Source organism: Callorhinus ursinus, unplaced genomic scaffold, assembly GCF_003265705.2.
Source record: "Callorhinus ursinus isolate GAN/ISIS: 27379988/994484 unplaced genomic scaffold, GSC_fseal_2.0 scaffold16, whole genome shotgun sequence".
In the NCBI taxonomy this organism is placed as follows: Eukaryota; Metazoa; Chordata; class Mammalia; order Carnivora; family Otariidae; genus Callorhinus; species Callorhinus ursinus.
In genome coordinates, this window is record NW_027397078.1 from 14,476,192 (window position 1) to 14,499,129 (window position 22,938).

General features: G+C 35.4%; 1 pseudogene; it reads left to right on the forward strand.

Moving 5' to 3' along the window:
• The first annotated feature begins 1,698 nt into the window (after positions 1-1,698).
• LOC112812942 (small ribosomal subunit protein eS8-like) overlaps positions 1,699-22,938 on the forward strand; it is a 106,972-nt pseudogene continuing 85,732 nt past the window's right edge.

The window sequence follows — 22,938 nt, forward strand, 5'->3', positions numbered from 1 at the left end:
TTTATTTATTATTTATTTTTTATTATGTTCAGTTAGCCAGTATTTAGTACATCATTTTTGATGTAGTGTTCGATGATTCATTAGTTACAAATGACACCCAGTGTTCATCATAACACGTGCCCCCTTTAATGCCCATCACCTGGCAACCCTAGCTTATTAATAATAAATGTAGGTATATTTAATAAGTCCCTCACAATTTTAAGAATATTTGAGTTAATTAGATTGAATTCTTTTATCGCCCATGTGGAGTATGGATTTCTTACAGGTCTGCCAGTAATTATTTCCTAGGGGAATAAAGGTGAGGTTCAGTAAAAGAGGACCTGAGACCAATCAGGGCCAAAGTCAAGATGTTGGGCCATGAAAGACTGAGTTCTTCTGAGAGTTTTGCAAATTTTAGTTTTAATTGTCTGGGCACTCAATCATTTCAGATAACTAGGTGTGGTAAGGACAGTGTTATTTGTAGGACAAAGGAAGAACTCAGATTTCTCTGGTAACTTTACCAGTGATATAAATTCCCTGTTCACTTGAGAGGGCAAGTGGAATACCCTAGGTGGGGAAGATTCCTGGTACAGAAGTGTGACAGTAGTAATAATGGCCCTTTTACATGGGGAAGCTTCTAGCCACTGAGAGGACATGCAAATAACGGTAAGGAGAGCCATCAGATTTAGGGAGTTAAAGAAAATCTAATTTTCAATGGAGAAAGGGTACTACTGAAGGTGTGGCTCTCTTTCTTAATCTGCCCTTACAGCTTTGCCAAGATTATGGTTTTTGGCAGATGTGGCAAGAGAGTACCACTTGTTCCAGGTAAGGAGTGAAGTTTACGCACCAAAAATTGTGGAAAAATTGATTTTTTCCCATGATTGGTAATCTTGTGAAGGTCATAGGGCAAATTTCGAGTAAGGGAACTGAGTAGAGATGAAGTGGTCTTCTGGGTGTCTCAGAATCTCATCTGAGTGGATACAATATCCATCTTGTTTCTAATTGGCCTTTTAATCTTCAGGAGCCTTAAAACAAGAGATTTTGATTTCCTTGATTAGAGGATCAGGTAGTAAGTGGAATGAATAATATCTTGTCTGATTTTAATGGGATTAGGACAGATTTATAAACTGCTAACTCACATATTATAAGCTAATGAGTTTCCCCTTGCCTCAAGTGTTTTATCGCCAATATGGGCATTGATTTTGAGTATAATCACCTTATGGTAATAATAAGGCTTTAGAAGGTCAGCCAACTATTTCCCACTTTTGATTGGTGTTCTAGCTGCACTCATAAATCCCTTGGCTTTCCATAACATACTGAGTCATGGAATACTCCAGGCAATTGGTATAGACATTAACTCTCCTATCTTTAGCTAAAGTAGAAGCTCTGGCAAGAGCCATGAATTTTGCTATCTTAGTTGATTTTGCATTAGAGGTTCATATTCTACAGGGTTTTGGAAATTTGTGATGGCGTATTTTACCTGGAAACACTGTTTTGATCTGTGGAGGTATGAACCATCAGCAAAGAGAATGAGATCTGGATCTACAAGAGGAATTTCAGTAAGACCAGGGCGGGGATGGGTTGAAGTTTGGGTGGCTGCAATGCATTTCATGTGATCACTCTTCAGTCAGAAGAGAAAGGCTAGTGGGATTAAGATTTTAAAAACACTGTTTAAGAATGTGAGAAAGAGTAGAAAATAATGTTAAAAATAGAAGCAATATGGATCTCACTAGAGAAGGGAAGAGTTTGAAAAATGTTGCATATTTTCAGTCAGGAGAAGATTTTGGACAACATGGGGTATATGAATATTCAAAGTATGACCTAGCACATAAACTGTGGTTTGAGCACCGATCTAGAATGAGGGTAAGTATCCAATGTGCCTCTGTTTCCCATTATGATTCTGAGATGCTTAAAGTATGTCCTTTCTTACAAACAAATAGAAAAAAGGGCAAAGGAATTTGGGAACTCCAAATTGAAGGCAGAGGAAAGGGAGATTTTTAAGGATTCAAATGCTCTTCACATATTGAGACCCATTGTATGGATTCAGACAGTTTCCATAATCATATAAAGGAAATCTTATAGTAGAGAAATTAGGAATCAACATCCTACAATAGCTAATCAGTCCCAGGAAGCTCGGAATTTATCTGTTCATTTCAAATACAGGCTAATTCAGAATGACCTTGGTACACTCTGGGGACAAAGTTTTTCCCTTAAGGAAGATATCATGTCCTAAATAAAGAGCCTAAGGACTGCAGTATTGTATTTTTTTTCTCAAAACTTTATACCCCTTTCAAGCCAGAGCTTCTAATAGGTATTTGCCTATCTGTCAGTGAATTATCAATTTTACTGGAGAAAAGAATGAGGTGATCTACATATTGAAGGGGTATTGAATTATGTGGAAAAATAACATCCTTTAAATTAATTTAATACCTGAGGAAAAATAGGTGGGGGCTTCCATAAACCCCTGAGACATAGCACTCCAAACATGTTGTTTTTCCAAAGTGAAGGCAAATAGGTCTTGGAAATCATAGTGGAGGAATATACTGAAGAAGCTGGAACATAAGTCCACAAGAGTGAAGTAATGGTAACAGGGAGTATAGAAGTGAGAAGGCTATTAAATTTGGGACTAGAGGGAATCTAAGTCTTAGTAGTTTATTTTTGGCCCCCAGGTTTGGAACCGATGGATATTCTTTTTTGTTAGGCTTTTTCACAGGAACAGTTGGGGTATTACAGAAGCTTGAGTAGGGACCAGGAATTCTTTGTTAAAAAGTCCTTAAATAATAGGTCTAAAACCTTCAATTGCTTTAAGTTTTAAAGGATACTGGGGTAGCTTAAGGAGGGACATAGTGATACCTATTTCCACTTTTAAGGACTCTGATTGTCAAAATATATTCTGTGTCTGTTGATTCTATATCCCAAAGAGACTCAAGAATATGAGCAAACATATTCTGAATGCAAGAACTGTCAAGGGATTGGGGAAGTACAATGAGAGCAAGGAAATTTGGGGTGACAAAGCTGTTAGAGAAACGGTGAGTAGGGGAGGATTCCAGGTTTTCAAGAGTTAGTCCTTCAGGGGGTGCCTGGGTGGCTCAGTCGGTTAAGCATCGTCCTTTGGCTCGGGTCATGGTCCCAGGGTCCTGGGATCGAGCCCTCCATCGGGCTCCCTGGTAAGCATGGAGCCTGCTTCTCCCTCTCCCTCATGCTCCTCCCCCTGCACATTCTTTCTCCTGTTCTCTCTCTCTCAAGTAAATAAAATCTTTAAAAAAAAAAAAAAGAGTCCTTCGGTAGAACATACACATTAATATTCCAATTAGGAAGTAAATATCTGCCTAACAGATTAACAGTTTGTAGAATCATTTTTGTTGGGTATCATGATCATGGAGTCCAAGAAATAGAGAAGGTAGTTTAGAAAGAGACAAATCATGTTTATCTAACACCACCACCAGGATGGTTTGTGTACTCTGAGCCATCATGGTGGGGAATTGTAAAGTATTAAGGGTGGAATAGGTGGCTCCAGTGTCTACGAGGAAGTTGGTTGGGAGCCCACTGGCTGGGAATTATTTTATCCAGTGTGTTTAAGAGTATTTGGGGGCAGACAGAAGCAGATCCCTTTGAGAGAGTCATTGAGACTTCGATTTATTTTCTTTTTGGTTAATCTTTAGTCCAATAAACCTTTTTCCTTACAGTATCTGCAGGTGTTCTGATCTATGGGAGACTGAAGGGAACCTGAGGATGGCTTGAAGTCCTTCGTATGATTACCCTCAATTGGTTTCAGTTGGAGAGCCGTGAGTAAATACTTTTAATTAAGTTTTAGTAGCCTGTACATCTTCATGGTATTTTGCTAAAGCATGGATCTCAGAGAGGGATGCAATTAATGCGGTATTTTGAATATGTTCTCTCAGTTCAGCACGGAACCCATTAACAAAACTGGTGACTAAAGTGAATGTCATGTGATCATTTAGGATTCTATCTGAATGATTCTTCCAAATGTTTTCTAAGCAGTGCCTCCAGTTAGAAACTGATCCATCTCTTTGCTGTCTGCACTCCTGAATCTTTGACTATTTACTTTTAGATGGGAATGGAATCTAACATTTTTCCTTTTATTTCCTTAGCCCTGTTGTAGGTTATGGATATATTTTAGTTTAATTGTAAGTCATCATTAATTTTGACACATTTGGCCTTAAGGCCATAGGACCACAAGGCCATCGGGACACCTTCAAGTCCTTGAAGAAGTTGGACTAATTGGCACAGGTCAGGAAGCTCAGGAAAATATACCCCTAGCAGTAACTTAAATTTTATAGAAAATTCATCCCTATTCTTTTTTGGATAAGGGAAATCCTTTATGATGGCATGTAAGTCAACTCAAGACCAAGGCTTAAATATGACTTGTTGTGGGGGCTGGCAGTTGAGGTTCTGTAGCTTCTTGTCCATGGGAACCCAGCACAGGGGGAACAGAATCAAGGTCTTGAATAACTGTAGGAAGTGAGAGGGCTGGAAAAGTAGTGTTAAATTCAGGAAAGGCAGGTAAATACAAGGAGAGTGGAACCTGGAAGTGAAGGAGACAGAAACAGGTTTGGAGAAGCTGAGGGTGAACGAGAGGGAATTGAGGAACATATAAGTGACTTTGTGTTTGGAATGGGTGATAGAGCAACAGGAGGTTGGCAGATGATCCTTCAGAGACTGAATGGACTCAGATAAGATAGACTGATATTACTAGATAGCCTGATTAAGCTTGGACTGAGAAAGAAAGTACTTATTCACCTTTCTAATACTGTGAGAAATATGCAAATTGTTCAGAGGGCGTTTTGGATTACCAGGATTCAAGGGACCGCCAGAGATGAACACATTTAGGGAGATCACAAGAATCCCAGAGAGTCATTGCAGTTCCAGATTAACCTTAGTGAAATAATGTTACATTTAGAGATGGATGTTTAACTGAATTAGTGCCATAACGTTGAAGCATAGTCAGTGGGAGGAGCAGAGGGAGGGCAATTGATAGGTAGAGGTCCCCATGGGATTAGAAAATGGAATCAGAGCTAAGATCTTAAATGAAACAGTAAACAGTCCTGCTTGATTAATTTTCCGTCACAATTTTCTGGTCAGAGAAAATCCCCACCCCAAGCTTCCCATCCCTGCCAAGGAAATTTGTTAAAATGATCTCCAAATTTAAGAGCAGAGGAAAAACCAGAAGAGTTTACAAAGAAGGGCCAAAGAAAAGTTTCTTTGCCTTAAGGAATCAAAGTAACTCCTTACAACAGATAGGACATGGCAGAACACTGGTTTGAGAGTGGAATTCATCAAATATAGTTGAATTGCTGAACAGAAGACCAGTTTGAAGGACCTACAAAGTGCCATTATTGCCACAGAGATGGTGGGAGTCTGTAAGTGAGGCCCATGCTCCATTGGAGTCAGAGCACCAATGACTGTCAAGTGAAAATAAATCCAGATTTTGGTAAGGAGAGTACTTGAAAGATTTAATAGCAATAAGGGGAGGAGGACTATTACAATAGGGAAAATTTTCAGACCATAAAATCTGCAATCATCTCAAAGGTCAGGCAGAAATGGCTTTTCTTTTTAGGGAGGAGTAAACAAGGCTTAGGGCTAGAAAGGACCAGGTAGAGGAAAGTGGGAGGAGAGAGAGGTGTGATTGAAAAAAAGATCAGAGATGACTTTACCCTGAAGTCAGCCTATTTTCAGAAGGGGCCATTAAGCAGGGTAGGGGTAAGAGTGGGTCACAGTTCAGGAACCTAGGGAAGGAGAGAAACTTAACCAAAATTTATGTAACAAATATTTGGTTCTGTTTGATCAGTGGGGACAAAACAGTTTAGCTAATCATTTATGAGGCAAAGAATGGACATTGGTAGGGTCTGTGTTTTTCCTTGTCATATAGGGCCAAGGGGACATTTATGAGTCTTAGGTCATATAAGGAAGGTTGTTTCTTTGTGGTAAGCTGTTTCCTATAACACAAATGGGTGGGAATATTTCTTTCTATCTTTCTTTCTTATTATTGAAGTATAATTGACCTACAATGTTATATTGGTTTTTGGCGTACAATATAGTGATTTAACAATTCTATACATTACTCACTGCTCACCACGATAGGTACAGTCACCATCTGTCACCATATGCTATTACAGTATTTGACTATATTCCTTATGCTGTACTTTTCATGTCCGTGACTTAGTTTATAACTGGAAGTTTGTGCCTCTTAATCTCTTTTATCTATTTTGCCCATGTGCCCACCCACCTCCCTTCTGGCCATCACCAGTTTGTTGTCTGTATTTAAGAGTCTGTTTTTTATTTGTTTGTTTTGTTTTTTAGATTCCACATATAAGTGAAACCATATGGCATTTGTCTTTCTCTGACTCATTTCACTTAGGGTAATACTCTCTAGGTCCATCCATGTTGTCGCAAATAGCAAGATCTCATTCTTTTTTATGGAGGAGTATTTTTCCATTGTATATACATACCACTTCTTTATCTATTCATCTATCAGTACACATTTCATTCCCTCTCTTATCTTGGCTATTGTAAATCATCTGCAATGAACATAGGGGTGCATATATCTTTTCAAATTAGTGTTTTCATTTTCCTTGGATAAATACCCAGTAGTAGAATTACTTGATCATATGGTATTTTATTTTTAACTTTTTGAGGAACCTCCATACTGTTTTTCATAGTGGCTGCACCAATTTACATTCCTACCAACAATGCACGAGGGTTCCTTTTTTTCCACATCCTCATCAACATTTGTTATTTCTTGTCTTTTCGTTACTAGGCATTCTCACTGGTTTGAGGTAATATCTCATTGTGGTTTTGATTTTTATTTCCCTGATGGTGAGTGATGAGCATCTTTTCATGTGTCTGTTGACCATCTGTATGTTTTCTTTGGAAAATGACTCTTCAGGTCCTCTGCCCATTTTTTAACTGGATTGTTTGTGGGTTTTTTTTTTTTTTTTTTTGGTATTGCGTTCCTTATATACCATTGGATATACCATTGGAAAATATCTTCATCCATTTACTAGGTTACCTTTTTGTTTTGTTGATGGCTTCCTTTGCTGTGTAATTTTTTTTTATTTTGGTGTAATCTCAATAGTTATTTTTGCTTTTGTTTTGCCTGAGGAGACATATCCATAAATATGTTGCTAAGGGCAATGTCCAAGAGATTACTGCCTATGTTTTCTTTAAGGAGTTTCAGGTCTCACATTTAGGTCTTTAACTCATTCTGAGTTTATTTTTGTGTATGGTGTAAGAAAGTGGTCCAGTTTCATTCTTTTGCATATAGCTGTCCAGTGTTCCCAACACCATTTATTGAAAACACTGTTTTTCCCCATTGTACATTCTTGCCTCCTTTGTTATACAATAATTGACCATATAGGCATGGGTTTATTTCTGGGGTGTCTATCCTATTCCATTGATAAATGTGTCTGTTTTTTGTGCCATTACCATACTGTTTTGATGACTACAGCTTTGTAGTATATATTGAAATCTGGGATTGTGATACCTACAGCTTTGTTCTTTCTTAAGATTGCTTTGACTATTCAAGGATTTTTTGTGGTTCCATACAAATTTTAGTATTATTTGTTCTAGTTCTGTGAAAAATGCTATTGGTATTTTGACAGGGATTGCACTGAATCTATAGATTGCTTTGGGTAGTATGTACATTTTAAGGATATTAATTCTTCCAGTCCATTAGCATGAAGTATCTTTCCATTTGTGTGTATCATCTTCAGTTTTTTTCATCATTCTCTTATAGTTTTCAGAGTATAGGTCTTTCACCTTTTTGGTTAAATTTATTCCTAGGTATTTTATTCTTTTTTGGTGCAATTGTAAATGGAATTGTTTTCTCAATTTCTCTTTTTGCTACTTCTTTATTAGTACATAGAAACACAACAGATTTCCTTATACATTAATTTTGTATCCCGTGACTTTACTGAATTCATTTATCAGTTTTAGTAGCTTTTTGGTGGAGTGTTTAGGATTTTCTATATATAGTATAATGTCATCTGCAAATAGTGGATTTTGCTTCTTCATTACCAATTTGGATGCCTTTTATTTCTTTCTGTTGTCTGATTGCTCAGGCTAGGGCTTCCAGTACTATGTTGAATAAAAGTGGTACAAGTGGACATCCTGATCTTAAAGGAAAATATTTCAGTTTTTCATCATTGAGTATGATGTTAGCTGTGGGTTTTTCATGTATGGCCTTTATTATGTTGAGATATGTTCCTTCTAAACTCATTTTGTTAAGTTTTTATCATTAACAGATGCATTTTATCAAATGCTTTTTCTGTATCTATTGGGATGATCGTGATTTTTATCCTTCATCTTGTTCATGTGATATGTCACATTGACTTGCAAATATTGTACTACCCTTGCATCCCTGGAATAAATCCCATTTGATCATGGTGAATGATTTTTTAATGTATTGTTAAATTTGATTTGCTAATATTTTATTGAAGATTTTTCCATCTATGTTCATCAGAGATATTGGCTTATGGTTTTCTTTTTTATAGTGACTTTATTTAGTTTTGGTATCAGGGCAATGCTGGCCTTGTTAATAAATTTGGAAGTGTTCCTTCCTCTCCTATTTTTTTGGAATAGTTTGAGAAGAATAGGTATAAACTCTTCTTTAAATGTTTGGTAGAATTCACATGTGAAGTTTTATCGTCCTGGACTCTTGGTTTTCGGGAATTTTTAAATTACTGATTCAATTTCATTGTTAGTTATTAGTCTGTTCAAATCTTCTACTTTTTCCTGATTTACTTTGGAAAATTGTATATTTCTAGGAATTTATTCATTTCTCCTAGGTTGTCAAATTTGTTGGCATACATATAATTTTTCATAATATTCTCTTATAATATTTTTGGTATTTCTGTGATGTAAGTTTTTATTTCACCTCCTTCATTTCTGATTTTATTTATTTGAGTCTTCTCTCTTTTTTTCTTGATGAGTCTGATGAAAGGTTTAAAAGTTGGTTTCATTGATCTTTGCTATTGTTTTTTAATCTTTATTTCACTTGTTTGTGCTCTAAGCTTTATTATTTCCTTCCTTTTACTGGCTTTAAGCTTTATTTTTCTAGCTCCTGTAGGTGCAAGGTTTGGTTGTTTATTTGAGATTTTTCTTGTTTTCTTGAGTTAGTCCTGTCATTTCTATAAACTTCCTTCTTAGAACTGTTTTTGCTGGGTCACAAAGATTTCAGACTTTTGTGTTTTCACTTTCATTTCTGTCTATTTGTTTTTCATCTTGGAATTTTCCATTGACCCATTGGTTGTTAAGTAGCATGTTGTTAACCTCCATGTGTTTGTATTTTTTCCAATATTTATTCTTGTAATTGATTTCTAGTTTCATACTATTGTGGTTAAAAAGATGCATGAATTGATTTCAGTCGTTTTGAATTTGAGACTTGTTTTATGGCATAACATGTGATCTGTCCTGGAGAATGTTCCATGTGCACTTGAAAAGAATGTGTACTCAGCTGTTTAGGGATGGAATGTTCTATATATATGTATGATAGGTCCATCTGGTCTAATGTGTCATTCAAAAGCTCTGTTTGTTGATTTTCCATCTGGATGATCTATCCATTGATGTAACTAGGGTATTAAAGTCCCCTACCATTACTGTATTACTGTCAATTTCCTGGGGAAATTTCTTTAATTGTATCTGTTTATAGGATCACAGGGCCTGGGTAAAAACAACGTTGTCAATATCTTGATAGCTGTATACATTACACCATGTATTGTAAGCTATTGTCAAAGCTCATCAATCTGTTCATTTAAGATCTATATATTTTATTGTATGCAAATTTTCTTCTCTAAGTGGGTACTAAAGAGTAGGAATATTATGGATATGTGTGTGTGTGTGTATGTGTGTGTGTGTTTATGTGTAGCACTGAGGAAAGGAAAACAGAATACTTTCCATTCTAATGATTTAAAAGAAAAAGAAAATGATCAATGCTGACCTAAGAGATGTTGTGTTTTTTGTCAGTTTTTCTGGAAACTTCCAAGGTGTCCCTGTGAAATAAAATCCTTTTGAAAGATCAATATACATTGACAAACCAGGGTTAGCTGAAACTTTTGTGAAAAGTCATAATCTATATTCTGCATCTGTATTCAGGCCTGAATTATCCATGCTGATTATCTGCTTTGATCTACATTGCTGGGTAATTTCTTTCATTGTGGCTAACTTCTTTTCATTCAGATCATATTCACATATGCAAACTGAATGGGCCACCCTCCTGACCCATATGATTATTTTGGCTGTCTTTATGATCTGTGCAGGTTATTGCATGATTAGTCCAGCTGTGACCAACAGTGCAGATTTTAAAGATGGAATTATTGAGTCTGCACATATACTGACCCAGTCATGTGCTGTTCACTTTTTCTCCTTGGATTCTATATTATTTGTTTTTTCTATTTATACTGATGAAAGAAATGGACAGTTAATTCCTAGTTCACTGTATGCTGTGAGGATACAGTAAGTATTTTAAGCTAAATGTTTCATTTGGTGTTGTATTTTATAAATAATAATGACCCAATTACATATTTTTGCATTAATAGAATTTTGAATCATTATACTTTATATGCAGTTCATTTTTTACTGTAATAACATAACATTTGAATCCCAATTTCTCATTTTCGTTAACACTAGGACAATTTTCTTCGTGAGAGTTAAAAAGATAAATATAATCATAGGTTTTATAACTTGAATAATGGACTTTTTCCTTAGATTTTCTAAGCAATAGCTCAACTTTTTAAAGAGCACTTCTTATGCTAATCCAAGATTTAAGGCATCTCTCCATGTTGTTTGAGGACCGGATAAATAAATTTTTTGCGATTTCTTTTGAACCAGTATAATTTATATTTTCCCTTTTACTATATTTGGTGGATCCAGGAAGACGCACACCTCCTTGTCTTAAGTGACTATTATAGTTAACATTATCTTCATGTTCACATCTTTATATTCTTTTAAGTTTTAATAGTAAATTACTTAAAGAAAGGGGATATCTGTAAAAGTTAAATGTGTTAGCTTTTTCCATTGTATTTTTCTATTACTGTTATATAGCTACTGTGTTTATGGCCAAAGTGAAGATTGATGTAGGTTCAGGTACACTGATGATTACAATTGCACAAAACAAGGAGTTTTCAATTCACATGGAATTTCAGCCATCCTGTTAGTTGTTCCTTCCTGTGAGTATGCACACTCTTTAACTTTGAAGTGTGAGCTTCTGACCATAGATGAATAATATTCCAAACTGCAAAGTTATGATTAATACATAACTTTTTATGACTTTGCAGAATGATGCAGTTCTCAATTTCATAGTCAGATTTCTTAATGCCTGAAATCAGATTGGTCATGAGTCATCCTAGAGAGGGCTTCCATAAAAGAAAAAAAAAAAGGTGGGGAAGGATGTGTTATTTTATTTTGATTGTTGTTCTGTATTTGTGGCCCCCCGTGGTTAAAGGACATCTGCTTAAGAATGACAGAGATTCTTTTAAGTCTAGAAATCATGAATGTTATTTTAAAAAAAGCAATTCGCTAAGAAGTCCTTATTTCACTTTATGGAATTAATCATATGTAAATACCTAACAGCCTCAACTTCAGTATACACTACAGGTATACAGCAGGGTAAAAAAAAAATCATACTGCCTGGTTGCTAATTTGATTTCTAACAGTCACGGCATAATCCATATCCATAGGAAGCAAAAATCTATACTGCTCTTTTCAAATTACAAAGACCAATGGGGGAGAGAGAAAAATATATGGAATTTTGCAGTTGCTTCCAATTGTTTTCTGATGCTAAAAGTGGAAACCCAGTTATTATGGCCCTTTGTCAAAGGATGCACAATGAGTCCTTACAGAAAGCGTACTAAGAATAACTGGGCCTCTGATACTAAGTGCAAAGGGTTCCTGAAAATGGAGGAGTAAAGAGAAATGAGTTATCTTGAAGGGAAAGAAAGAATTTAGCAAATTGTTCTGGAGCCTGTTAAAGGTTAAGTTTCAAAAAAGTTTATAATCATGACTTCACACAAATATAAAATGAACACATGTTAAAGATATTCTTTAATTCATTAATTAATAAGGAAATCAGTAAGATGTTATGACTAGTTTAGAAGAGATTTCAGGGAACCACCCATATATAAGCAATAAGTAATGCTTAAAAATATTTACAGTGAAATGTAAAAGTGATTTATAATGGGAGAGATCAATGGCATTTCTACTGGACAAAATTTACTTATGTGTCTGTGGATAAGAGTCATTCGTATTGATATCTATGTGTGCTTATACAATGTCTAGCTTTCCTTTGAAGACATTCAGCAATTTTTTAGAACCTATATCCTGAGAAAAGTGGCCAGTAGAAAAATACCTGTCAAGTACTAAAAAAACTTTTGCAAACTGCAATTAATATCTAAATATAATATATTGCTTGATATAAATCTTCTTCATGACTCCAAACATTTTGTAAAATATGCTACATACAGAGATGATGTAAGCAAGTTAATTTTTTTTCCCAGTAATCAAGGAACACAGGCTGAGTTGCACCTCTGCATATTAGGTAACAAAAAGAAGACAAGAGCAGTGAAATGTAAGATCTGGAGTTTGCTAGTGGAAGGTACTAGGAACAAGAATTTGCCATGAGAAAAAAAATTCTAGGATATTTACATAAGTCTGGAGGAGGCAAGTGAATTTCCCACAGAATTAGAGATCTTAGACTTGAATCAATTATATATAAATGTGAAATAAGAAGAGTGGTTTTAATTGCCATCTGTATTTCAGTGCTTTTGTTGTTAATTATTAAAACTTTTTACGAGTGTATTGGCAAAATCCTTAGTATTGAATGATTAAGATGATCTCTTTTCTACCCCAGTTTTTATTCCGTCAGTCTAGTTGAGCACACCAACAGCGTCTTCCTGTTTATGTGGTTCCCTGGCTTGTGCAAGTGGTATTATTTCAGGCCGAGAGCTTCTCTAGGTCACCCCATCAAATTTCTTTACTTCTAGAGTTATTTCTTGTCTCGTTTCAGACAGCCAGGAAATTATTTGCCTGTGGGATTGAACTTCAACTCACCAGTTGAAGTAACACTTTGCTGTTTTGTGGTTTTATGCCAACTACATCTGTGTGTATGTGTGTTTGCATGTTATAAACTATCTTGCAGAGTTGCTAGATTGCAATAACATTTAATTCCCTGACCATACCTGCCTTGTTTACTGCTGTATCCCCAGTGTATAATGTAGAGCCTGGCACATGATATGTTAAAAAAATACTAGTTTTGTAAATGCATGCAGTAAAGGGTCACAACCAGAAGTTGTTTACAAAGCTAACTCTAGGGAAACAGATGGCAGACAGTGTCAAAGAGATTTTTTTTTTCTCTTTCTATTCAGAGAATGGACATAGTGTACTTGAGGAAAACGAATCAATTAATAAACTTGAAGCAATCCTTTATGACTTTCTTTCTTTTTTAAAAAGATCTATTTATTTATGAGAGAGAGAGTGAGTGGGGGCGAGGGCAGAGGGCGAGAGAAACTTAAGCAGAATCCACGCCGAGCACAGACCCTGACACAGGACTCAATTCCATGACCGTGAGATCACGACCTGAGTCAAAACCAAAAGTTGTATGTCCAACTGACTGCACCACCCAGGCTCTCCTCTTTTTATTTTTTTAAGAGAGCGTGTGAGAGCTCGAGAGCATGGGGGGCGCTGAGGAAGTGGGAGAGAGAATCTTAAGCAGGTTCCACACTCAGCATGAAGGCTGACACAGTGCTTGACCTCACAACCCTGAAATTATGACCTGAGCTAAAATCAAGAGTTGGACACTTAACTGACTGAACCACCCAGGCGCCCCTATGACTTTCTAATATATATATACATATATATATACATATATATGTATATATATATTTTATATTTCAAGATGGTGTTGCAGATGGTTTGAATAAAATGTCCATGTTAAGCATTTTTTTTCAGCACATGTGATTAATATTAGTCCTGTGACTGTATTTTAACAAATAGAGCCTGTTTATAAAGTGGCTGCCAGTGTGAGAAGCACACTTACAGAGCGTGGATAAACATAAGGCTAATAGGCGGGGTTTTCTGGTGCTATAGATCATGGACTCAGTATAACTTAAAACATGCATACTTGTACATACGTATATATAATGTCCTGACTTTTAATACATTAAGAATGATGAGAAGCAACAAAATGGTTTGATTCCTTTTAGCACATGGATGGCCTTTCAGAGTAATCCTCCCTCGCACTCTCTGATATTAGCACATGTCACATTCTTTACTTCTAAGAGGCAGAGTATTAAACAGTTGAGACAGCAACATTTATGATGACGATCAGCAACACAATGAGCAGGATAAATTTTGTGTCTTAATAATATGAGCCAAAATTCTCACTTAAGAATGTGTTTTCCAGGGACACCTGGGTGGCAGAGTTGGTTAAGTGTCCGACTCTTGGTTTCAGCTCAGGTTGTGACCTTGGGGTCATGAGATTGAGCTCCATGTCAGACTCTGTGCTCAGTGGGGAGTCTGCTTAAGTTTCTCTCTCCCTCTCCCCTGTCTCTCTCTCTCTGTCTCTAAAATAAATAAATCTTAAAAAAAAAAGAATGTCTTTTCCATTGCTTAAATATAGTCACTTTTCTAAATGGAGCACAGGTAGTTCTTCCCTGAAAGATGAGGAAAATTTACAAATTTGAACTTTGTCAGGGCTTACAGCCTAACTTGGGGTGCAAAACAGTATGGTATCTTCATATTGTCAAGTGGAAAGAGCTTCAATTTATAACTTCCTAAAAGATGGCTGCTCTGGCAATACTGGCCTGTCATCTGACCTGCATATGGAAAATCTGATAGTTGGGTTTTGAGTCAGACTGACTGAACAGGGTGATGTTGCATTCTTAGTCTCCAAAGCTTACAAGTAATCATACTAGTTTTCCATTGAAATTTGCCATCAAAGTACAAAAAAATCAGTTTATGAGATCAGAAAAAAGATAGGACAATGAAAGTCACAGAGCCTATATTCTGTGTCTTAATTAAATATTTTCTGACACAAACATTTTTCCCCTAGGCCAAGTTCATTTCAGTGAAGAACACTTTAAAAGTCTTGTATAACAAGCAGCATCTCTATAAATAAATGTGATTTTTAATAAAAGCCAAAGAAGTAAACAAGCAACAAGTATATTTTACTTTTGTCCAATTCTATTAAAGTGATGTTATTAACATAAATGGATGAAGACAAAATTTTATACATGCCAAACCTCTCATATAGTTACTTGCTAATTCTACACACATTTGGTATCATCATAATTAAGGACATATTACTTTTATTTTATTTATTTTTAATTTTTTGGACCTTTTTATTTTTTTAATTTAAATTCAATTAGCCAAGGTATAGTACATCACTGGCTTTTGATATAATGTTCAATGATTCATCAGTTCAGTATAACTTTTAAATCTCAGATTAATAAAGTTTGGTTGCAGTAAAATACGATAATCTGAAATAAGATGACCAGCATCAATTTTAAGGAAATTGTTGAGGTCTTTTTTTTAAGGTTTTATTTATTCATTTCAGAGAGAGAAAGAGAGAGCACATAAGCAGGGGCGAAGGGCAGAGGAAGAGGGAGGAGCATGCTGCTGGCTGAGCAGGGAGCCTGATGTGGGGTTTGATCCCGGGACCCTGAGATCATGACCTGAGCCTGAGGCAGATGCTTAACCTACTGAGCCACGCAGGCACCCTGAGGTCTGTCTGATGCCTATTATCAAGTCCATCAAACTTTCATTACCATTATTATTTCTTCTAACATATAACCATTTTTTGTTGTCATATGACTACCAAATGATCCATTACAGCCCCCTATATAGGTCTTTCCTTCTTTCTGACGCATTATTAAACAAATACCGGAATTATATTGTTCTTTTGCTACTCCTTCACATGCTGTCCCTCCTTATATTTTGTCAACTTACTTCATAATAAACCTGAATAGCATATTTGTTATATATCATTTATAGATATTGAAGTATTAGTATGTTACCCCCCCAGTTGACTAGCATGTATTATATAGAGACCTTCTGTGTGCAACACCAAAAAAATTTTTAAAAATATCTCTAAATTTAAGCATTATTGCATCCAGTGAGGGATATGCTCAAGGGGAGCATATAACAATATTCTATTTGTTAACAATCCCATTCTGGCCCTTTTCTTTCTGTATCATAAAAATTTGCACTATTCCTGCTGGCCTTCTTTTTAAATCCACTTCTCAGCTTTATAAAACAAAAAGCATTGTAGTTTTTCCATGAAAAAATCTCCACCAAAAGGAAAAAAAATAGTCCCTCTCTACAGATACAAAAAAAGGACATTCTTTCTTCATCTTAAAGCTTTTCTTACTTAAAATTTTCCATACATCTGACAAAAATATTTAGGGCACCCTGAAACAAGATGGTTGCTAAAGCTTTTAAATGCTAACCTTTAAAAAGTTTGTAATTCTAATTGGATATCTAACTTAGTAACTGCATCCCCAGTAATTCTGTTTAAATGGACATCTCTGTCTGATAGCTATAAACTTATGTGTTTTCTTTGCTGGGTCAGAAAAGCCTCATTCATATTTCACTTTTTTCTTATATTCATGGGGAATCCAAGTCTCTGTGGATTTCTTATTTAAAAAGAGTGACTGAGGGGTGCCTGGATGGCTCAGTCGGTTAAGTGTCTGACTCTTGATTTCAGCTCAGGTCGTGATCTCATCATTGTGAGATTGAGCCTGGCTTCAGGCTCCACGGTCAGTGTGGAGTCTGCTTGAGATTCTCTCTCTCTCTCTTCCCATGCCCCTCCTCCTGCTTGCTCTCTCTCTCTCTCAAAATAAATACATAAAATCTTTAAAAAATTAAAAAATAAAAAGAGTGAATGAACTTTTTATCATTCAAATTAATAACAGTTATAGTGGGGACATTAGCACAACTCACTAATATTTCCAGTTATTCTCTTTTTGGGGATACTGAAGCATTGCATGGTCCTATTCCCCTTTGAAGCTGAGAGAGGCCACATGACTTGCTTTGGCTAAAAAAGAGTGAGTGGAAGATATATGTACTACTTTCAGATGAAAGTAATCAAGAACTTTAACTTGGTTGACCAACCTGCTTTTTACTCTTTCATGACATGAGGTGTCATAAAATCCATGCATTCTGGAAAGCTGAACGAACACATGGAAGACAGCTGAACTGAAATGTCAGTCAGAAATGCAACATACTTTGCACAAGATACTTGTATTAGATTAAGCCACTGAGATTTGGGGGCTGCCTGTTAATACCACAAAGCTCATCTTTTGCTGCCTCTGTCTTCTATACCTGTAAAATACCTATGGTGATTATTAGACTATGTTTGAATATAGCTGAACTTACTTTATCAAATATTAAATGCTGTGTTCTGATTAGGTGAAATTTGGAAATCTCTTAGTATCATAGATTTTTAAATTAGCACAAGTATTTGAAATACAGAGCTCTGTATTTGAAATACAGAGAATAGTATATAAGCATGGCAGTGATAGGACACATAATTTAGGAAGCTTGCCTTACTGTTTATAGTGCATCTATATGGGCACCTAGCTAGCTCAGTCAGTAGAGCATGACAGTCTTGACATCAGGGTCATATTTGAAGCCCCATGTTGGGCGTGGAGCCTAGTTAAAAGTATAAAATAATATAAAGTGCATCTATACAGTTTTTATTATCCTGAAATATTTAGTTCATTGAATACAATAGCATTATAGTAGAGGAAACATCATGAATAGATAAGATGTAGTTATTCATTTATTTTTTATTTATTTGTTCACCAGGAAAGTTTTTCAGTGTGTTCTTTTATTTGTAAACAGCTCCTTGGTAACTAAGAGACATTAAATTAAAAATTAAACTGACTTTGCCAGGTGATAAAATTCTGATCCATAATAAACTTTGTGTATGAATAAAAGCAGATCTGTTTTTTCCATCCAAGAGGTATTTCTTTACATTTCTAAATCCCAGTGTCTCAATATTCACTCCTTGTAGAATTTTTATAAGTGTATAAAGGTAAATGTGCAAATAGTCAAAGAAGTATAAGAGGGTATTGTGGATTATTTGCAATGATGACTAGAATTATTCTCTCCCATTGCCCATGCCCCTTTGAAATGTGACTTTGTAGCTCATCCCATCAAGAGAAAAATTCTGTTTCTCACCACACGGATCTAGGTTGTTCCTGTGACTTCTTTCACAGATAGAATGCAGCAAGAGTGACCTGACAGTTATAAACCTAGAACTCAAGAGGCATGGCATGCTTCCACTTACTCTCTTGGAACTCTGTCATTATCAAGTAATGACCTCCAAGGTAACCCCGTTGAGTGATGAATGACACATAGCTCAAGCCACCCTCGTCCCTGCCACCACCTATTTGTCCTATCTCCAGACATGTGAAGGAGACTATCCTGTGAGAACCAGCCTATGGCCAACATATTTGCTAAATAAAGAGATATGAGCAAACCATCCAATATCAGTCATGGCTGGCCCAGATCAGCAGAACTGCCAACTCAGTCATAGATTCAAGAACAATGATAAATTATTGTTTTAAGCAACTATGTTTTTTATTCTCAATGCATAATTATTGATACAGACCATTAATTTATACAGTTATCCTGTTTTTGTAAGATTTGGATCGCTGGAATGACATGCAACAGTGTATGAAAATTATGGATATAAAATTAAAATATGTGTTCAGATTATACATAAAATCATTAGCATCATGACTTGGTGATTGATGGCCAGAAAATATAAGATATTTAAAATTAGTCTGGTATGCTATATAATATTAACAGAGATGTTTAGAAAAAGGTCAAAATTTATCTTAATTCTTTGAAAAGTGAAAAAATTAGGAATTATTAGAAAAGCATATTTTATATAATCCTCAATTTTTTTTTCCAACAGAGTTTTCTTGTCCAAATATTTACTCAAAAGGAGCAAAAAACAATGGGAGTCTGGTAAAATGAAATATTATTCTTTCTTTCTCTCCTCATTTAATTTAATTATCCATAAGAGATCAATAAAACATCCAAATGGTAGAAATGTACTTGTAGACAGGAGGGCACAAGGAATTCTGGGAGGGCACAAGGAGGGCACAAGGAATTCTGGGAGCAAGGACCCATGAAGAAGTTATAAAGAGAAGTACAAAGCTACAGACTTTGGTAATAGTGATTTACTAAATAATCAACAGTTACCTGAAAGAAAATACAGCCAAAAAGGAATATTAAATACATCTTTGAAAGGTATCATGGAAAACACCTCATGATAATGGTCTCAATTTAATGTTTCCATATAGTCAAAGCTTACTTCTTAAATGAAAAAATAGATTAATATTAGCCATTTTGCATAGGAAAAATTAAAAGTTATATACATGCCAACCTGTTGGTGTTTATTTAACATATTTTAACCTGAAAATTTGATTCATTTTATTGTCAAATCCAGTAATTCGAGGGTAATAATAATTATAACAGTTACATTTACATAGCTCTTTCTATTTCATCTAATTTAAGGTCCAAAACAATCCTTTGAAGTAGATACTTTATTATCCGAGCAAACACTAAGGCACAGAGATGTTAAGTAACAGAGCCACTAAGGACTCAAATTAGGGAGTGAGGTTCTAGATTCTGTGTCTAACACCAACACCCTAAAGCAGACACATGGAGCAGTGTGGAGAGGATGATACTATGTTCTCATTTAAGTCAAAGTGTTAAATGTTGCCATAATGGACTAGCTATATCTTTCATGGATGAAGAAGGATGGAGTGGCAATACTTGTGTTTTATATTTACTATTCCTCTATATAAAGTAGTATAGTATTCATGCATATCTATTCAACTCGTGTGAATATGTGAGTCATAGCAGTTTTCATTTGCTTTTGAGATTTTTGTTCCTTTTTTTTTTAACCTTTTTCCCCCTCTGTTTTTCAAGTTATCAGCAGGATCTGCTCTGTGCTGTCTGTAAACCAGATTTTAACATCTTCCTCCATTTTACTGATCATAGTCTACCCTTCATTATGATTTATGCATATCATTAATAAAAATTGAGAAAATACAAACATATTTTGAAATTATTTACTGAAATGTTTATTATAATTAAGCATATTAATTGAGTTAAATAAAATAGCTGATCCTGTGTGCCTACTATACTGAGCTAAGAGAACTACATATATTTCTATGTAAATACTTCACCATAGTTCACCAAGAGGATGCAGGGGGAGAAGAGGGTATATGGTAACTAGAGTTAAAATGGTTGAGGAACTTAAAATTTGCAGAAGACAATTTGAATTTGGCATTATAGAAAACTAATTGAGCTGCTTTTCCTTAGGATTTGAAATTGGAAAAGCCTCGGTTTGAAGCCAGGGAGCCCAGTTCTTGATCAGTGCATTATGTTACCATTCAAGGAGAACACATGTTTCCTCTTGGAATATTGTATTAGTATTTTGGGTGCTTAAAATTATTTGACTCTTCACTCATGTTTTGGGGCATTGCATGTCAGAATTTGTAGATACAAAAATCTGATTTCTGAACCAATTAGTTGTCACTTTAATAACAAAAGGGCAACATAATGGATATGGAAACAATCTTCTTCAATTTTATATTACCTTACTATAGAGGGAAAAATGGTTTTAACATGCAAACATTTGGAATCTTTGTCAAGTATTCATCATCATAAAGAAGGAAATATAGTTTTTTACTACCATGGCCCTAAGAAACATGCCTTACACAGAGTAGATGTTCAATGTGTGCACAGAACACATACAAATAGTTACACACATGTGCACACATATACACACATATCTTTTTTAAACATTCAAATCTATGATACAAACCATGTTTTCTTTTTTGCAAATCGAGATACTCAAAATGATGATTTATGAATAAAGAGAAAATGTTATAGCATTGAAGGGATTAAGAAATGCTTTGATTTCTGTGGAAAGAGCTATCACATACAGATTTACAGATAAGGTGCATAACATAATTCAACAGACTGCCTAATGTTTATGGGAGATAAAAAATGGAATGAATTTTTAAAGTTTGATTTAATCAGAGATTATAACTGGATGTGAAGGAGTGCCATGATTGAAAACAATCTTGTTTCTTAAAATTGAACAATCTGTAGTAAAAAGAATATACTCAAATTAGGTGAATGGTAGATTTTGTACTCTAATAAGCAGTCTTTATAGTGGAATCAACTGGAATCAGCAAAACAATTATTGGAAATCTATGTATGAGATAATGGTCCAGGGCCAGGTATAATTCTTTATCCTTTGTTTTATTTAAAATGGTAAAATTTTACTCTCCATGGATAGAAATACAAATGGAAACTTCCTGTAACATTAACAGTTTGATTTGATTCATTCTCTAAGAAATGAGAATGTCCATGGATTCACTTATCTATTTTATATCTGAAAGCACATATAATTTCAGTCCCTGCAAAAATCTGCGTGAATTTTGTCTGAATGAACATCTAGTAGTGACTTACTCACACATCCAGTTAATCCTTTTGGCATTTATAGCATTAAAATTGTATTAAAATGAGGATAATAATTTTCATGTTTAATCTAGTGTAGTATCTAATGAGTGTCATCTCTAATATTTGTAAAATACTAGAATCCAATAATATCTTAGAATTATGACACAGCTCTCCGATAACATCAGTGCTTTTATTGTACATATGCTAATGGAATGCCATATGTTAATGAATCCTTCTTTTTATGTTGGATATATTGACCTGAAACCTAACCAGCTAAAGGATGCTGATTGGGAAAAACCCTTTTATTTCCCTCACATAATGTTGTTTATTTATGTACTTCTGTAGGCTTTAGAAATGTTAGATATGGATCTACTAAGTACAAAAGGAAATTGGAGTTTTATTGATTGCAGTTTCTTTTTTTTAATTTTATTTTATTATGTTATGTTAGTCACCATACAATACATCATTAGTTTTTGAGGTGGTGATCCATGAATCATTGTTTTCGTATAACCCCCAGTGCTCCATGCAGTACGTGCCTCCTTAATACCCATCACCAGGCTAACCCATCCCCCACCCCCTCCCCTCTAAAACCCTCAGTTTGTTTCTCAGAGTCCATAGTCTCTCATGGTTCATCTCTCCCTCCAATTTCCCCCCCTTCATTTTTCCCTTCCTTCTCCTAATGTCCTCCATGCTGTTCCTTAGGTTCCACAAATAAGTGAAACCATATGATAATTGACTTTCTCTGCTTGACTTACTTCACTTAGCGTAATCTTCTCCAGTTTCTTAAAGTCAATAGACAAAATCTAAAGAACAGTGGCTGAATTATTTTTCTAGGTAGCCAATTTAAAGTTCTCCTTTGTGAGCTTTTATTTTAGTTAATTTGATTCTATTTACCAGGCATCCATACCTTCACCTGAATCCTAGCACTGGGTCTTCATTTAGTCATGCCTTGACTAACCCAACTATTTCTTCACACTGAGCAAACATATGAGAACCCCATGACCATCCACTGGAACACACATATCCTAAGTCCAAATCCATTGAACTCCCTATTCCCTTCACTACATAATAGGTTCATATTAAAAATATGTAGTAAATTGACCTCCAGGGAAGATGGTAGAGTAAGAGGATGCTAAGCTCAACTTGTCCCACAGATAACAACTAGATAACACTTACATCAGTGAAAATAACCCAGAAAATGACCTGAAGACTGGCAGAAGACCCTCCGCAGCTAAGTGTAGAGAAGAGGCCACATTAAAGAATGTAGGAAGAGAAGAGACATGGTCGGGACCTAAACAGACACATGGGACTATCTGTGGGAAGGTCATCATAGGTGCAGAAAGGGGAGAGGACCAGACCAGACTCTCATAGCAAGCACATCAGGCACAGGGAACCTGCATGAAGACCAGAGGGGCATAATTTCATGGGTTTTTACAGTCAGTGGGTCTCAATACT